Genomic DNA, 13,849 nt, shown 5'->3' on the forward strand with positions numbered 1-13,849 from the left:
TCGTCCTATTGGTACTATTTTACAGATGAAATTGAGAGGCAAAGTGGCCACAAGCTTAACCTCCATACTACTCACCACTATTGGAGCCCCACACCAGCCCAGGACTGGTTTTCGGCACATTCTCTCTTTCCCCACTAACTCGCCAGCCAGGTGACCAAGGTGCCTGCTGCTGTCCTCACTGCGGCAACCAGAGTGCAGCAGGATCACGGTTCAGAGCACAGCGGTGGCGAGAGCTCCACTGTAGCCTCCAGAGGAGCCACAGCCAGAGGAGCTCCTGTCCACCAACAGGTCAGGGAGGTGGGCAGTGTCCAGACTTAGAAGCAGGAATGCTGAGTCCTGAGCCTAGTCTGAAGCAGGTGAACAAGCCATCCAGCCATTTAAGGTCTCGTTGTTCTCATCTAGAACCCAAAGCGGGTGGGAGTAGCCTCTACATGGCGCTGCTTTCAGCTCCCACTGCTACAGCCGATGACCTGCAGAGCCTGTCATCAACTCTCAACCGTCCTGGCAAAACAGACATAATGCAAAAGCTGAAAGCAAAGGGAGTTTTCCCAATCTTATTGGCTATAATGCCCTTGCACCAAAGCCTTAAATACTGAGAGTTTAAGAAGCCACAGGCAAACTCAGAGTCCACATAATGAGACTAGAAATAGTCTACAGATGTCACCTTCACATGCCTTTAAGGTATGTGTACTTTTAAAACTATCTAATTTTACAAAGCACTTGCACCTAAGTTAGCCTGGCCTTCCATTTTCTACTCTGTAAGTCTAACTGACTTGTTCTCTGTGACTCGACGTGACCGCGGCAGTCCCTGCTCTGTCCACGGCCACCACATTACTTCTTCGCCAACTCGGAACCGCTCCTGCCACCCCTCACCATGCCTGCCAGGTTACCCTGCTGCTGCAGTGATGCAATCTCCTTCCCGGTGTTTTAAATGGATCAAAAATCAAAGCCTATTTCCTGAAAAGCCACCCTCGGGGCTCCAAATTTCCAGAAATCCATCCCTTGATAATACCAGTTGGACAACTTCAGTGCAAACAGAAAAATGCCATTCTGCAGGCTCCAGGGAACAGATTTATGAAGGTGCCCCATCCAATCAGTCCTCTCTTTGTCCCCACACAATCCTCCTCCTCCCTCAAGGGAGGATCCTGTGAATTGAGAGGAGGCTCAGCCCCTTAGAAAAAGCCCAGAAAGGAGGTGGTGTGAATAGCACATTGTTGCATTCTGCCAACCGGTTGGCCTCAAAGACCACAGCTCCATTTCATCATCTTCCTCTCCTACTCCCCTTTTCTCTTTCTTAAGCAGACAAGCCATCAGCAGGACTCTCAAAGTAGTTCAATAGCCCTTTTATAAGCATCTAACATTCTAAAGAACACTGTGTCCACCGTATTTTCAGAGACGTAGAGATGCAAAGAGCACAGACCCAGCTCCTGACCAGCTAACCTCTAAGATAAAGACAGCACAGTCCCTGACCACAGGGACTTACAACCATGATAGGGAGATAAGGCTCGGGTACATGAAGCAATACAGTGTTAGGTAACAGCAAACTCACAGGAGTATCCGCAAGTGTTCAAAGGCAGAATTTCCCCTGCTCTCCCATCCTTCACTGCCTTCGTCGCCTTCACTTGAACCAGTTTATTTGTGCCCAGCTGAAGAGACTGCTCTCTCCTATAACCAGGCAGCAGAGACAAGGACCCTGGCCTCTCCGAGCAGCTTGAAAAGCAACAGCTGGGAGTTGGTACAAGCTAGGCTTGAGTGCTTGGCAGAAATGGAAAAGACAGCATTCAAAGCCACAGACTTCACTCTCAGCATCCACTGACTTAAATTCCAGAGAGAGAAAAGGAAGAACGTCCCCACACTGGAGGTGCTTAGGAATATACATCCAAGAGCTTCTAGGGCAAAAGGGACACATCCTTGAAATGCATGCATCCCCTGCCATCTAGCACTATAGGGAAATGCATGCATCCCCTGCCCACTATAGTGAACATCACTCATCATTAATGACAGCAGTTGGCCCAAGAAGCGCTGTGGCCTTGGTCCTGTCCTCAGCACAACACTCCAGGCAGCTACTCCCAGTTGCCACATTAGATGGACCCTCCTTCTGTCCCAGTTAGTGAAAGGAGTGAGGACACCTGGGGCTGCTACCTGGGTGCCCTCACCTTCCCACAAACACCACATGCTCATTGGCACCCCCAAGTCATCACATGGCAGCACTTTGTACTTGAATGGTCTTCCTTCTGTTTTTTCAAAGCAGAATTATCCTTGGAGACCCGGCTCAAATTCTATCTTTTCCCAAGAGCACCCCTGGATTGCTCCAACCCTCCCTAACTTCCCACCCCTCACATTTCCCAGGGCTGCCTTCTGATCCCATACAATGGAGCCCTGTCCCAGGCCCTCCAGTTTTGTTCCTTATTATTCTTCCGCCTCTACCAGATTTTAAGTTTCCAAACTTTTAACAACATTTTTATTCAGCCCAGCTGGCCTGGCTCAGTGGTTGAGCATCAACCTATGAACTAGAAGGTCATGGTTCGATTCCAGTCAGGGCATATGACCAGGTTGTGGGCTCGAACCCCAGTGTGGGGTGTGCAGGAGGCAGCCGATCAATAATTCTCTCCCATCACTGATATTTCTATATCTCTCTCTTCCTCTCACTTTATCTCTGAAGTCAATAAAAATATTTTTTAATTGTATTCAAAAGAAACCTAACACAGGACATTAGGCATATAACAGAGTACCTGGTGAAGAGGGAATTTGGGGGAGGGGTGTTATTTCAGTGAGGGGGTTATAATTTTAGTTTCTAGAAGCAGAAGCTGTCATTTCCTTTGGAGCCCCCTTTATTTGGGGAAGCTCCTAGGCCTTTCAGTTTCATCAGTGAAAGACCAGTCCCCACCCTTTGGCCTTGGAGGAAACTCTGAGGTTTTCTAAACTGGCACGTATGTGCTACAGAATGAGATGTACAGTGATTCCCCAAGCCACACTGTGTGCCTGAAAGCAGAAGAAAATGGCTTTTCCTAGAGAGAAATTCATACTGAACTGCCAACTCTCCCCAGTCCCCAGCCCCAGCGGGGTCATTTAAGAATAAATGGCTGAGAAATGAGAAATGGGGTGCAACACTAGGCTGCACCATGGAGTCTGCTCCTGGTTAGATTTCAGGAGGGGAGGAAGGGGCCTGCATCTGGGCTTGGAGCAAACCGGGAGGGGCTGGCTCTTCCTGGAGGTCTTGGCCAGGGTAGCAGGGGTGGCAATGAGCAGAGAAACCTGCAACTGAGTTAGATAACCAGGGTCTCAGCAGTGATGTTATTACAGTGATGTTATTTGGCAATGATGATTCACCCTGATGGCAGTGAACTTGGGTATCCTGAACAGATGTTCAGACCACAGTAACCAGGCTGAGTCCTGGGACAGGGCAGCAACCCTGGAGGTCAAGAGCATCCTGGAAGAAAATGGACTTCCCCTAATCCAATCAATGGGGGGAAAGGGGAAACGGGGTCAGTCATGTTCATTGACTATTAATAGAGATGACTATGGGTAATTCAGAGCTGCAGCTGGTGATCTGTTTCAAGCAGGCAACACAGAGCGGGGTCTTCCCTAGTGTACCCTCTCTCTTCTTCTCCCCAGTCCCAAAGGGCACCAATTGAAAACCATAAATTCTTTTTTTTTTTTTTGTACAGAAACAATTTATATTAATGGGCTATTCCTCGAGATATAACAATCATAGAATTAAAGGATTGTATAACATAATGTTTTTTAAAGCCATAAATTCTAATCCAAACCCTTATTTTACACTTAAAGGAAACTGGGCCCATAGGTAGAGAAAATTGCTTGAGAACATATACCAAGTCAAAGACAACACCAGGAACTGCACCAGTCTCCTGACTCCCGGCCCAGTGCTCCCTCCAGCTCAGCACAGGGCCTTCGATTGGGCAGGTAGCAAGGCTTCCCCAAATGCCCAGCATGCTCCCCACCCTGTGCTCAGACTGATGGAATGCCCAGATGTGTCTGATATGTGCCTGCCCCCCAAGAAGCTTCAGGACCCTGACTTTAACCACATGCCAAGGGTGGCACTGAAATTAATCTTCTTACTTTAGATGTGTACCATCTACATTCATGAGCGAGTAATGTAACATTGGTCTTACTACCATTGGCCTACCTCAAGAGACTTTAGCAATCCTCCTCCCCCAAGTATGGCTGCCAGATAAAATACATGCATTATTGCATTGAACACACTTATATAGAAATTATGCATTGTTCTCCAAAATTCAAAGTTACTGGGCATCCTGTATGTTTGCCCTTATGTCTGGAAACTCCACTCCCATTTCAGGTATTGGGAGAGCTTCCATACCACTGACCTTTCCTTAAGTCCAACAGTATGCCAGGGTAGTGATGCAGAGACGAGCCACACAGGGTGTTCAGTGGGGCTGAGCAAAGTCTTGGAACATGGATGGATGTCCAAGTCCCTTCCCTTTTTCTATTATCCCACAGGTATGCGCTGCTCTATATTCTAGCCAATTAGAAAGGAAGGAGAGAGATAAGGGAGGGCAGGCAATTCCTTGTAAGGAATGATTGTGGACTTCTATTCACATTCCATCATCAGCCACACCTAGCTGCAAGAGAGGCTGAGATATGTATACTCTAGCTAGGTAGTCATTACCTTCTACAAGGGGTCATGATTGCCTTATTAAAAGGGAAAAGGACACAATGATCATTCCCTGACATAAGCGAACAGTCTGAAAAATTCAAATCCCACTAGAGTGCACTAGCTATACAAAACCATCTGTGATGCAATACAAAGGTGAGTAATGCAAATCAAACTTTTATAAGGACTTCAAGAATGGAAGAGATGTTGGAAGGTTTGTGGTGCAGATAAAACTTCCGCTGAGCCATGGAATGCCAACCAATGGCTGGACTGAGTAGATTGAGAGAAGCTGTACTTTCATTTCATTGGAAGGTGATTTTTTTTTTTTTATTTTATTGATTTTTTACAGAGATGAACGGAGAGAGATAGAGAGTTAGAAACATCGATCAGCTGCCTCCTGCACATCTCCCACTGGGGATATGCCCGCAACTCAGGTACATGCCCTTGACTGGAATCGAACCTGGGACCTATCCACTGAGCCAAACCGGTTTCGGCTGGAAGGTGATTTTTAACCAGTCTCCAATACCAGTGGGGACATCCACTTATTCTAACAATGGACCAGGAAAAAATCTAGTCCTTGATACAGCTGAAGCACAGACTCAGACATTCATATCTCAAGTTACTTTGCAAACATATTACACCTCAGGCCTCTCATTCTTTCCGGTTTTACAGGTGTGTACTAGAAGCTAAGCAACTAAAACTTTGTAAGGAGATAAGAATTAAGTTCAATTTCCTCTTGCAGCCCTCCTCCCGAACAGTCATTTCCTGACGGATCTCAACACACTGTTAATCATCCCCACCCCATTAAACCTATTTGCTTTCATAATATGTTCCTAATCCAGTTGAGCACGGACAAAACATTGGATCTGCTTCCCATAAATTTCACTTCTTATTTTAATTCCTACTTCCTTCACCTATTTTCCCTGGCTTACCTTTCATCTTCTCCTCCCTAATCTTTAGTTTCCTCATGATCTGGGATACACTGGGCTCAAACAAGCTGTGACAATGCCCTCTCTTCTCATCAGTCCACTCCCACCTCTATCCCCAGCTTGATCCTACACTCCACTGGTTCCCAGCAGCAGTCTGATCTCAGGGTTAAAAGCATAAAAACTCTAGGGAGATATTTTGCAGGCAGAAACAGCTATGGAAGGCACCCTCGTCCCCTCCTTCAGTGCCCTCTGTAACAACAGTTTGAAGCAGGTGTAAAAAGTCACACCCAGCTCATCTTCTTTCTGTAGCACAAGGACAAAAGGACAAGAATCAAGGGCTGGTACAATCGTAGTCATTCTCCTTGTTCGTGCTCTCTTGCTGCCAGGGCATGAGAGCCCAGGGAGAAATTAGCTTCAGAATTATAGCACGAACACCTTGGCCTTCTCTAAAATGAATGCTTCAGAAATGCCCAGTAGACAGATCATTAAAACCGCCTTAGGCATTGTTACAGGAAAGCCTCTGAGGACCACAAATCTTGACAAGGAGTACAGTCCTGGTCCAGTCAGCATTTCCACAGTGCACTAATGGCTGGTGAAGGAGTTAGCAAGGTGGTTCTACCAGCCTCCCCAAAGTACCTGTTGGGGGTGGGCTGACCTTGAACAGCACATGCTGTTTCATCTGGAAAAATGAAGGGATTAGACCAAAGCCTACCAGTCTGATTATTAAGGAGATGGTTTCAGTCACTGCTCCCTCTGGACATTCCAAGGAGTCTGATTCCCAGAACCTGAGGGGATGGTTTAATACAGGGTGGTCTGGCCTTGGAAAAATTGGCCAAGAGTCCCCAAACTAAAATAGACTCATGGAGGCATAAAAGCCATTTAACCTGATATTTAACTAGGCCATGGGAGTAGATATCTCTTAGGTGTCTGCTCAGCTTGCCAGAAACCCTTTTTCTCTTGAAGTTCCCTCAAGCAGGTCACATGGGTGGGTTTCCCAGCAGCAGTGTTGGTGACCCTGCTCCTTCTGATGACCGGACCAACATTAGACACTCCCCCAACGAAGAGCCAATCAAATTCTGCCTCCCAGGAATTCAGAACTGGGACTGTGAGGCTGCAAGTCAATTTCCACCTAGGACAGGAAGTGTGTTTGTGGGTTGCCTGAGTTAAGTCAGAAAATACATGTTCATTCTTTCTAGCCTTTGAACTTTAATATTTGAGGTGCTCAGCCCTGGCCGATGTGACTCAGTTGCTTGGGTGTCAACCCATGCACAAAAAAGTTGCTGGTTCCATTCCCGGTCAAGGCATGTGCCCAGTTTTGGGCTTGGTCCGCAGTGGGGAGCATGCAGGAGACAGCCAATCCATGTTCCACTCTCACATCGATGTTTCTCTCTCTCCCTCTCCCTTCATCTCTCTAAAAAAAATCAATAAAACCATTAAAATAAATAAATAAATAAAATATGAGGTGCTCATTCTTAGGGAACTACAATTGCCTAGGTGTGTTGGCCAAACAAAACATTTACCATTTCTCCTAGTGAAACAGAAATTTTAGACTGGAACCTGGATTCTTTGTCCACTGGGGAATCAAAGAACGAATCCACGGACAGAGGGTGGTATAGCAATGGTAGAGATTTATTGAAGAACAGGTACAGACTCCCACATGGGGAGAGGGAAAGAGTCCCACAGAATGGACTCCCATGTGGGGAGGGGGAAAGAGTCCCACCAACTTCCTGTTTCCATGGTTTATAAAGGCTGCAGTTCCTGTGTCCTGATATCCCCTCTGATTGGTCAATATTGCTTTTCGAATTGGTTACTACAGTGACTCCTGAGGCCCTACTCCGTCATTGTCCTCCTATTCCTTCTGGGCTTTCTCCTTCTCCTCTGGATAAAGGTCTTCCTTCCCTTTATTTGTAAATATCCACCTTTTGGTGTTCCCTGCTCCCTCACTCTATGGAAATGTACCTGTTGCAGCTTTTCAGCTTCCCTACTCTATGGAGCTATACCTTCTGTTGCTCTGCAGCCCTGTGCTCCTTCCATGGTCCTCTTAATTTCTAAAATTTCCTAAAACCTGTCTTTTTCACCCCCCAAAATTCCTGTTTCACTGGGACGTGATACACTGGGATTTCACTTTAAAAAAAGGAATTGTGTAACCACCGTTTGGTGCCAAAAGAGCCTCTGCGATTTGCCTGGCTTGGAGGGATGGTGTGGGGCCCTAAGCATACAGACCAGCTTGGCAGGCAAGAGCTTAAAGATGGCATTGGAGGTAACTTCCTGAACTGGTGATTCAGAGCTGGGAAGGTGAAGCATTTCATTGGTTCACCTTACAGTGGCCTCTGTAGCACTTGAATAACATGATCCTGGTGCCTACCGCAAATGAGAAGGCTAATGAGATTCATCTGGAAGCTTTGCCATAGACCTGTGGTCGGCAAACTCATTAGTCAACAGAGCCAAATATCAGCAGTACAACGATTGAAATTCCTTTTGAGCGCCAAATTTTTTAAAATTAAACTATATAGGTAGGTACATTGTTATTAACTTAATTAGGGTACTCCTAAGCCTTGGGAAGAGCCACACTCAAGGGGCCAAAAAGCCGCATGTGGCTCTCGAGCCGCGGCATAGACCAGTGGTTCTCAACCTTGGCTGCACATTAGAATCACCTGGGAATCTTTTAAAATCCTGATTTCTGGGCCTCATCCTCCGGAAATTCTGTTTCTTTGTTATGGGGTAGGACCACAACATTAGTAACAAAGAAACAGAATTTCCGGAGGATGGGGCCCAGAAATCAGGATTTTAAAAAGATTCCCAGGTGATTCTAATGTGCAGCCAAGGTTGAAAACCACTGCCATAGACTTGGGAGGCCAGGGCTGGGCAGTGAGGAGGCATCAGAGGTGCTTATAACAGGGCCCGGGCTGCAGGGCACTCATGTCAGCCAGGCAGACAGAGAGGATGTTTTCTGCTGGTGGAGAAAGGGAGTTGCTTCCTATCTCTGGCAATCCAAGGGCCCCAACATACAGAACAGATGCTTTACAGTTAAGATCTGATCTGAAGGTTCCTTGGGAGTCCACGAGAACAGGTCAGAGAGGATGATGCCTTGCGGCCTGTGAGTCTGTCGCTGAGACAATGCCCAGACAAACATTTGCGTCACAACCTGCCCCCAGCTTCCCCTTTTCTGTGCTTCAAAACAACCCTTTCAGTTATTCACAATATATTGTTTACTACCACTAGTCTCGCCAAGTGGCTTCGGGGAGAGAGCTGTTGGTAGGTGTTAGGCTTGCTTGTGACCTGGTGCCATGAGCTAGAGACAGCCTGATGGGTGGAATGGGGAAAAGGAAGCCAGGACTTGGGACCAAGAGGTCCAGTCCCCTGCTGTGTGCCCTTGGCAAGTCCCTGACCCTCACCGGCTGTCACTTGACCCCTCTGTAAAAAGAGGAGGGAGGTCAGGTGATCGTCCAGATCTGAGGACCGGAGGGTGTGGCTTCCTTCACCGCCCTCTCTGGCAGCACCTCCTGTCTCATGACCAGGTCCTGCAAGAATCACTCCCAGGAAAGGTGTCTGAGCCTTTCCCAGATGCTGCCTACCCAACGAGCGAGCTCTGATTGGAATTCACCCCACACTCCTTCCCTCTATCCGCACAGAAACGCTCGTTTGAATTGATGAGTCGAGGACTACCCGTGCGGGCTTCTCTGGCAACAGACAGTTGAGTTTATTGGAACTGAACACCAGGCTTTCAATTCACGGCAGTCTGGGTCCTGGGATTTGCATGATTGCACATTCAGAGACAGGCACCTGCACTCGCGTCCCGGGCCCGAGCTCCGTTGAGCAGCCCCAGCTGTTCCACCCGCCTGTTTAAACAGGGCCTGCTGAGCCCTTGCCGGTTTGGTTCAGTGGATAGAGCATTGGCCTGCAGACTGAAGGGTCTCGGGTTCGATTCCGGTTAAGGGCACATGCCAGGGTTGTGGGCTTGATCCCCAGTAGGGGGCATGCAGGAGGCAGCTGATCAATAATTCTCTCTCATCATTGATGTTTCTATCTCTCTCTTTCCCTCTCTCTTCCTCTCTGAAATCAATAAACATATTTTTTTAAAAAATAAACAAAAAATAAACAGGGCCTGCCAAGCTGAGCTGCCCTCCAATTGGGGGCAGGGATACACCATCATGAAAGTTCCTACCATCAGAGATAAAGATTCTAGAGTCTTCCAAAGGAGAAAAATAAGACACATTCAAAGCAATGGACGCAGGATGGCACTGGAGTTCTCACCAGCAACACTGGAAACAAACAAACCAACAAAAAATGGAGCAACAGTCCTAAAGTTCTCAGTGAAAACCTTTCCCCACCCAGATTTCAAAATCAAAACTGCATTAAGTGTGAGTAAAATAGTCATTTCAAAACGAATAAAGTCTTCAAAACATTTACTTCCCATGTACTCTTTTTGAGGAGGCTATTTGAGGATGTGCTCCATCAAAATTAAGGTAGTAACCCAATGGTGTGCGGTAGCTGGCTCCTATCAGCCCACAAGGGCATCCCTTCCCAATTCAGAACTCGATTATTAAATTAGGTCAACTTGACTGGGCCGAGAGGTGCCCAGATTAAACATCATCTCTGGGTGTGTCTGTGAGGGTGTTTCTGGGTGAGATCAGCACTTGATTTGGACTCCGTATAACCTCCCCCTCCCCCATGTGGCCAGCATCATCCCATCTGGGAGGACAAAAAGGCAGAGGCAGGAGGAATTCACCCTTTGGCTTCCTGGCTGCCTGCTAGCTTGGACAGTGGTCTTTTTCTGCCCTTTGCCTGGAATTTAGACCTATGGCTCCCCTGGTCTCAGGTCTTCACACTCAGACTGAACCCCACCACCGGCTTTCCTGGTCCTCCAGCTTGTAGAAGGCACATGGTGGGAATTCTCAGCCTCCGTCATCACGTGAGCTCATAATAAATCTCTTCAGATAGATAGATGTCAATATATATCAATCTATCATCTATCTATCTATCTATCTATCTATCTATCTATCTATCTGAAAGAATGATTTTTGAGGAGAAAATATATATATTCATATGTTATGTTTCTCTGGAGAAACCTGGCTAATAGACCAAGTTTAGCAACACACATTGGTCACTTAAAATCAGCCGAAGTGGGAATAACCACAGAAAACACAACACTACAAACTAGGGCTTCCTCCCTCTCCACAGCTGCCACCCCACCCCCAGGTGGTCCTTAAACATTTATTAGCACCCTACAGGAAGACACCAAGAAAGAGACAAGGGATCCTGGAAATAGGAACCCCACTTAGGAGAAAATGGAAATGAATTCCAAAGGTAACGATGAAGAGAAATCCAGGACAGCTGAGGAGAAAGTGGATAGAGGGTTCTAGAAAAGTATCTCCCAAAAAGGGGACTGAAAAATTAGCTGGTAGTTTCAACCATGTTAAGAAATATTATTTTTAAACTCTGGTAGGGACTTTAAGGATATATTAATAATAAGTGCAAATGAAAACAAAAGGGCAATTATTAACTACAGGAAAAACCCTAACCGGTTTGGCTCAGTGGATAGAGCGTCGGCCTGCGGACTGAAGGGTCCCAGGTTTGATTCCAGCCAAGGGCATGTACCTTGGTTGTGGGCACATCCCCAGTAGGAGGTGTGCAAAAGGCAGCTGATCGATGTTTCTCTCCCATCGATGTTTCTAACTCTCTATCCCTCTCCCTTCCTTTCTGTAAAAAATCAATAAAATACATATTTTTTTAAAAAAGAAAAGAAAATGTTTCACTCTAGTACACGTTTGACTCAGCTGGGGCAATGTCTACATCAGCGGTTCTCAACCTGTGGGTCACGACCCCTTTGGGAGTCGAACAACCCTTTCACAGGGGTGACCTAAGACCATCACAAAGCACATATATAATTACATTTGTTTTTGTGATTAATCACTATGCTTTAATTATGTTCAATTTGTAACAATGAAAATATATCCTGCATATCAGATATTTACATTACGATTCATAACAGTAGCAAAATTACAGTTATGAAGTAGCAATGAAAATAATTTTATGGTTGGGGGTCACCACAACATGAGGAACTGTATTAAAGGGTCAAGGCATTAGGAAGGTTGAGAACCACTAGTCTATACAGTCATAGTAATGTAGATACCAAATGTTGATCTAATTAAAACTGTTCTATAACTCTATCAGTAGAATATAAGGAGAGGAATTGGATAAGATAGCAGAATACTCTCTAAATCTATAGAAGGAAAACAATAGATAAAACTTAATGGGGAAAAATATTGCTATATGAGCATGTTCTACAGAAACAAGGAGACAAACATCTGAAGAAACCAGGAAAAAGACAATTGTAACTGGTTCCCTCTGAGAAATGACAAGTAATGGAGGTTGGCAGGGGTCAGGCAGGCAACTGTCATTTCCTGCCTAATCCTCATAGTACTATCTTACTCTGTGACTCCCCCCTAATGACTCTAAACAAACAAGGAGAGGAGGCAGCACCGTATTGTTAGAATTATTCAGCCTCAGGCTCTGTGGGCTAAGATGAAGGGCAAGGCAGAGTGAGCTGGGGGAAGAGGGAGAGCCCTGGACACCCCTGTGTTATAGATCTGGGAAAGGAAAAGAAGGGAACTATCAAAAGGAAAGAAGAAATGAAAAGGGCAAGCACAATAAACTATCTGGAGTTAGTCAGCTGGGATTTTCTAAAATTGAGTCAGCTTCTCTCTGAACTGTTCCCAAACAAGGCTGCTAGCTATAAAACCCAAAGTTCAGTGGACAAAAAGTATTATTGACAATAATGTAAAACACATGATACAAAAGTGTCCAACCATAAGGAATGGCTTAAATAAAAATAGTATGTCCATATATGGAATACTGGGCAGACATTTGAAAGGCTGCTTAGAAGGCTATGAAATGACATGGAAAAGCATTTACAATCCAATGTAAAAGAACTAAAAGGTAGAAAGAGTGTACAACAGCTTATAGTCTATGCCTTTTTTATTATAATTACATATGCAAAATAAAAACTACATACATACACACACACACACACACACACACACGTGCACAGAAAAAAAACTAGAAGAATACAACTGGTAAGTTATGTTTAATTTGTCCATATTTTTAAATTACTTACATTGCATGCATACAAGTCCTTCCAATGGACGAAAGACATTGGGGGGGGAGGGGGGCGGGGAAGTCAATGGAGAAAAAGGAGACATGTACTACTATTTGTAATACTTTAAATAAGAAAATAAAATTCAAATAAATAAGTAAATAAATTACTTATATTGAACATACATTCCTTTTATAATAAGAATAAAACAATAAAAGTTGCTACTGTTGCTTTAAGGGTTTAATTACTAAAAGCAATGGCACAATCTTGGATACAATCCCCTCACCTACTCCAATTTCTCACTCCCAAGCCATTTGCCACCTAGATGGAAGAGGGGACTCTTGCCCAGTAATAGATAAGTATAGTGGTTAACTTCCCAGCCACCCCTGCTCTGAGAAAAACTGTCAATGTCACTGTCACTCACTATGGCCAAATACAAAACCTTTACCCACATTTCAACTTTCATTGCAATGCATTCAAATTACGAAAGATTGGCACATTAAAAGAGTATGACTATCATTTGTATTGAAGTTGACCAACCTTGCTCAATCAGCAGAGCTTCAGGAACTGTCTTGACATCAAGTTTATTTTTTATTAGCATTCCAAATTTGGTCATTTCCTTCTAAAGCAATCAGGCAACAAACAGACATCCAAATGCAATGTGCCAAAATGCTGGTTTCCAAGTTAAAACAGAGCTCTTAATTTGGTCAACATAGTAACTAAAAGGAGTTACTCCCTCTCCATTGGGGGGGGGGGGGTCGGAATATAAACTAGGACAAATATTCAGGAAAACAATTTGGAAGTATGTATTTAAATCTCAAAAATGGATCCAGTATCCCTCTTCTGGGAATATAATCTAAGGAACCAATTAAAATTCAGGGGGGAAGGCACTGCAACATTATAATGCAGACCAGAGGAAGTGTTTGGTCCCAAGGGTGGGATACTATACAGCCATTGAAAAAAAACATGTTTGCAAATAATTTTAATAAAAATAAAGGGACATGCTTACCATATCATGGTGGTTGAAAAAAAGGGTTCCCAATTGTATAATCTCAAGTATTTAAACAAAATGCATAGCATGAAAACAGTGCATCAAAACATTAAACATGGTTATCTTGAAGCAGTGAAATTATGGGTAATTTTCATCCTCTTATTTCGATATTTTGTTTTATCAATTTTGTATAGTAATAG

The sequence above is a fragment of the Myotis myotis genome, unplaced genomic scaffold (genome assembly GCF_014108235.1).
Source record: "Myotis myotis isolate mMyoMyo1 unplaced genomic scaffold, mMyoMyo1.p scaffold_m19_p_8, whole genome shotgun sequence".
Classification (NCBI taxonomy): domain Eukaryota; kingdom Metazoa; phylum Chordata; class Mammalia; order Chiroptera; family Vespertilionidae; genus Myotis; species Myotis myotis.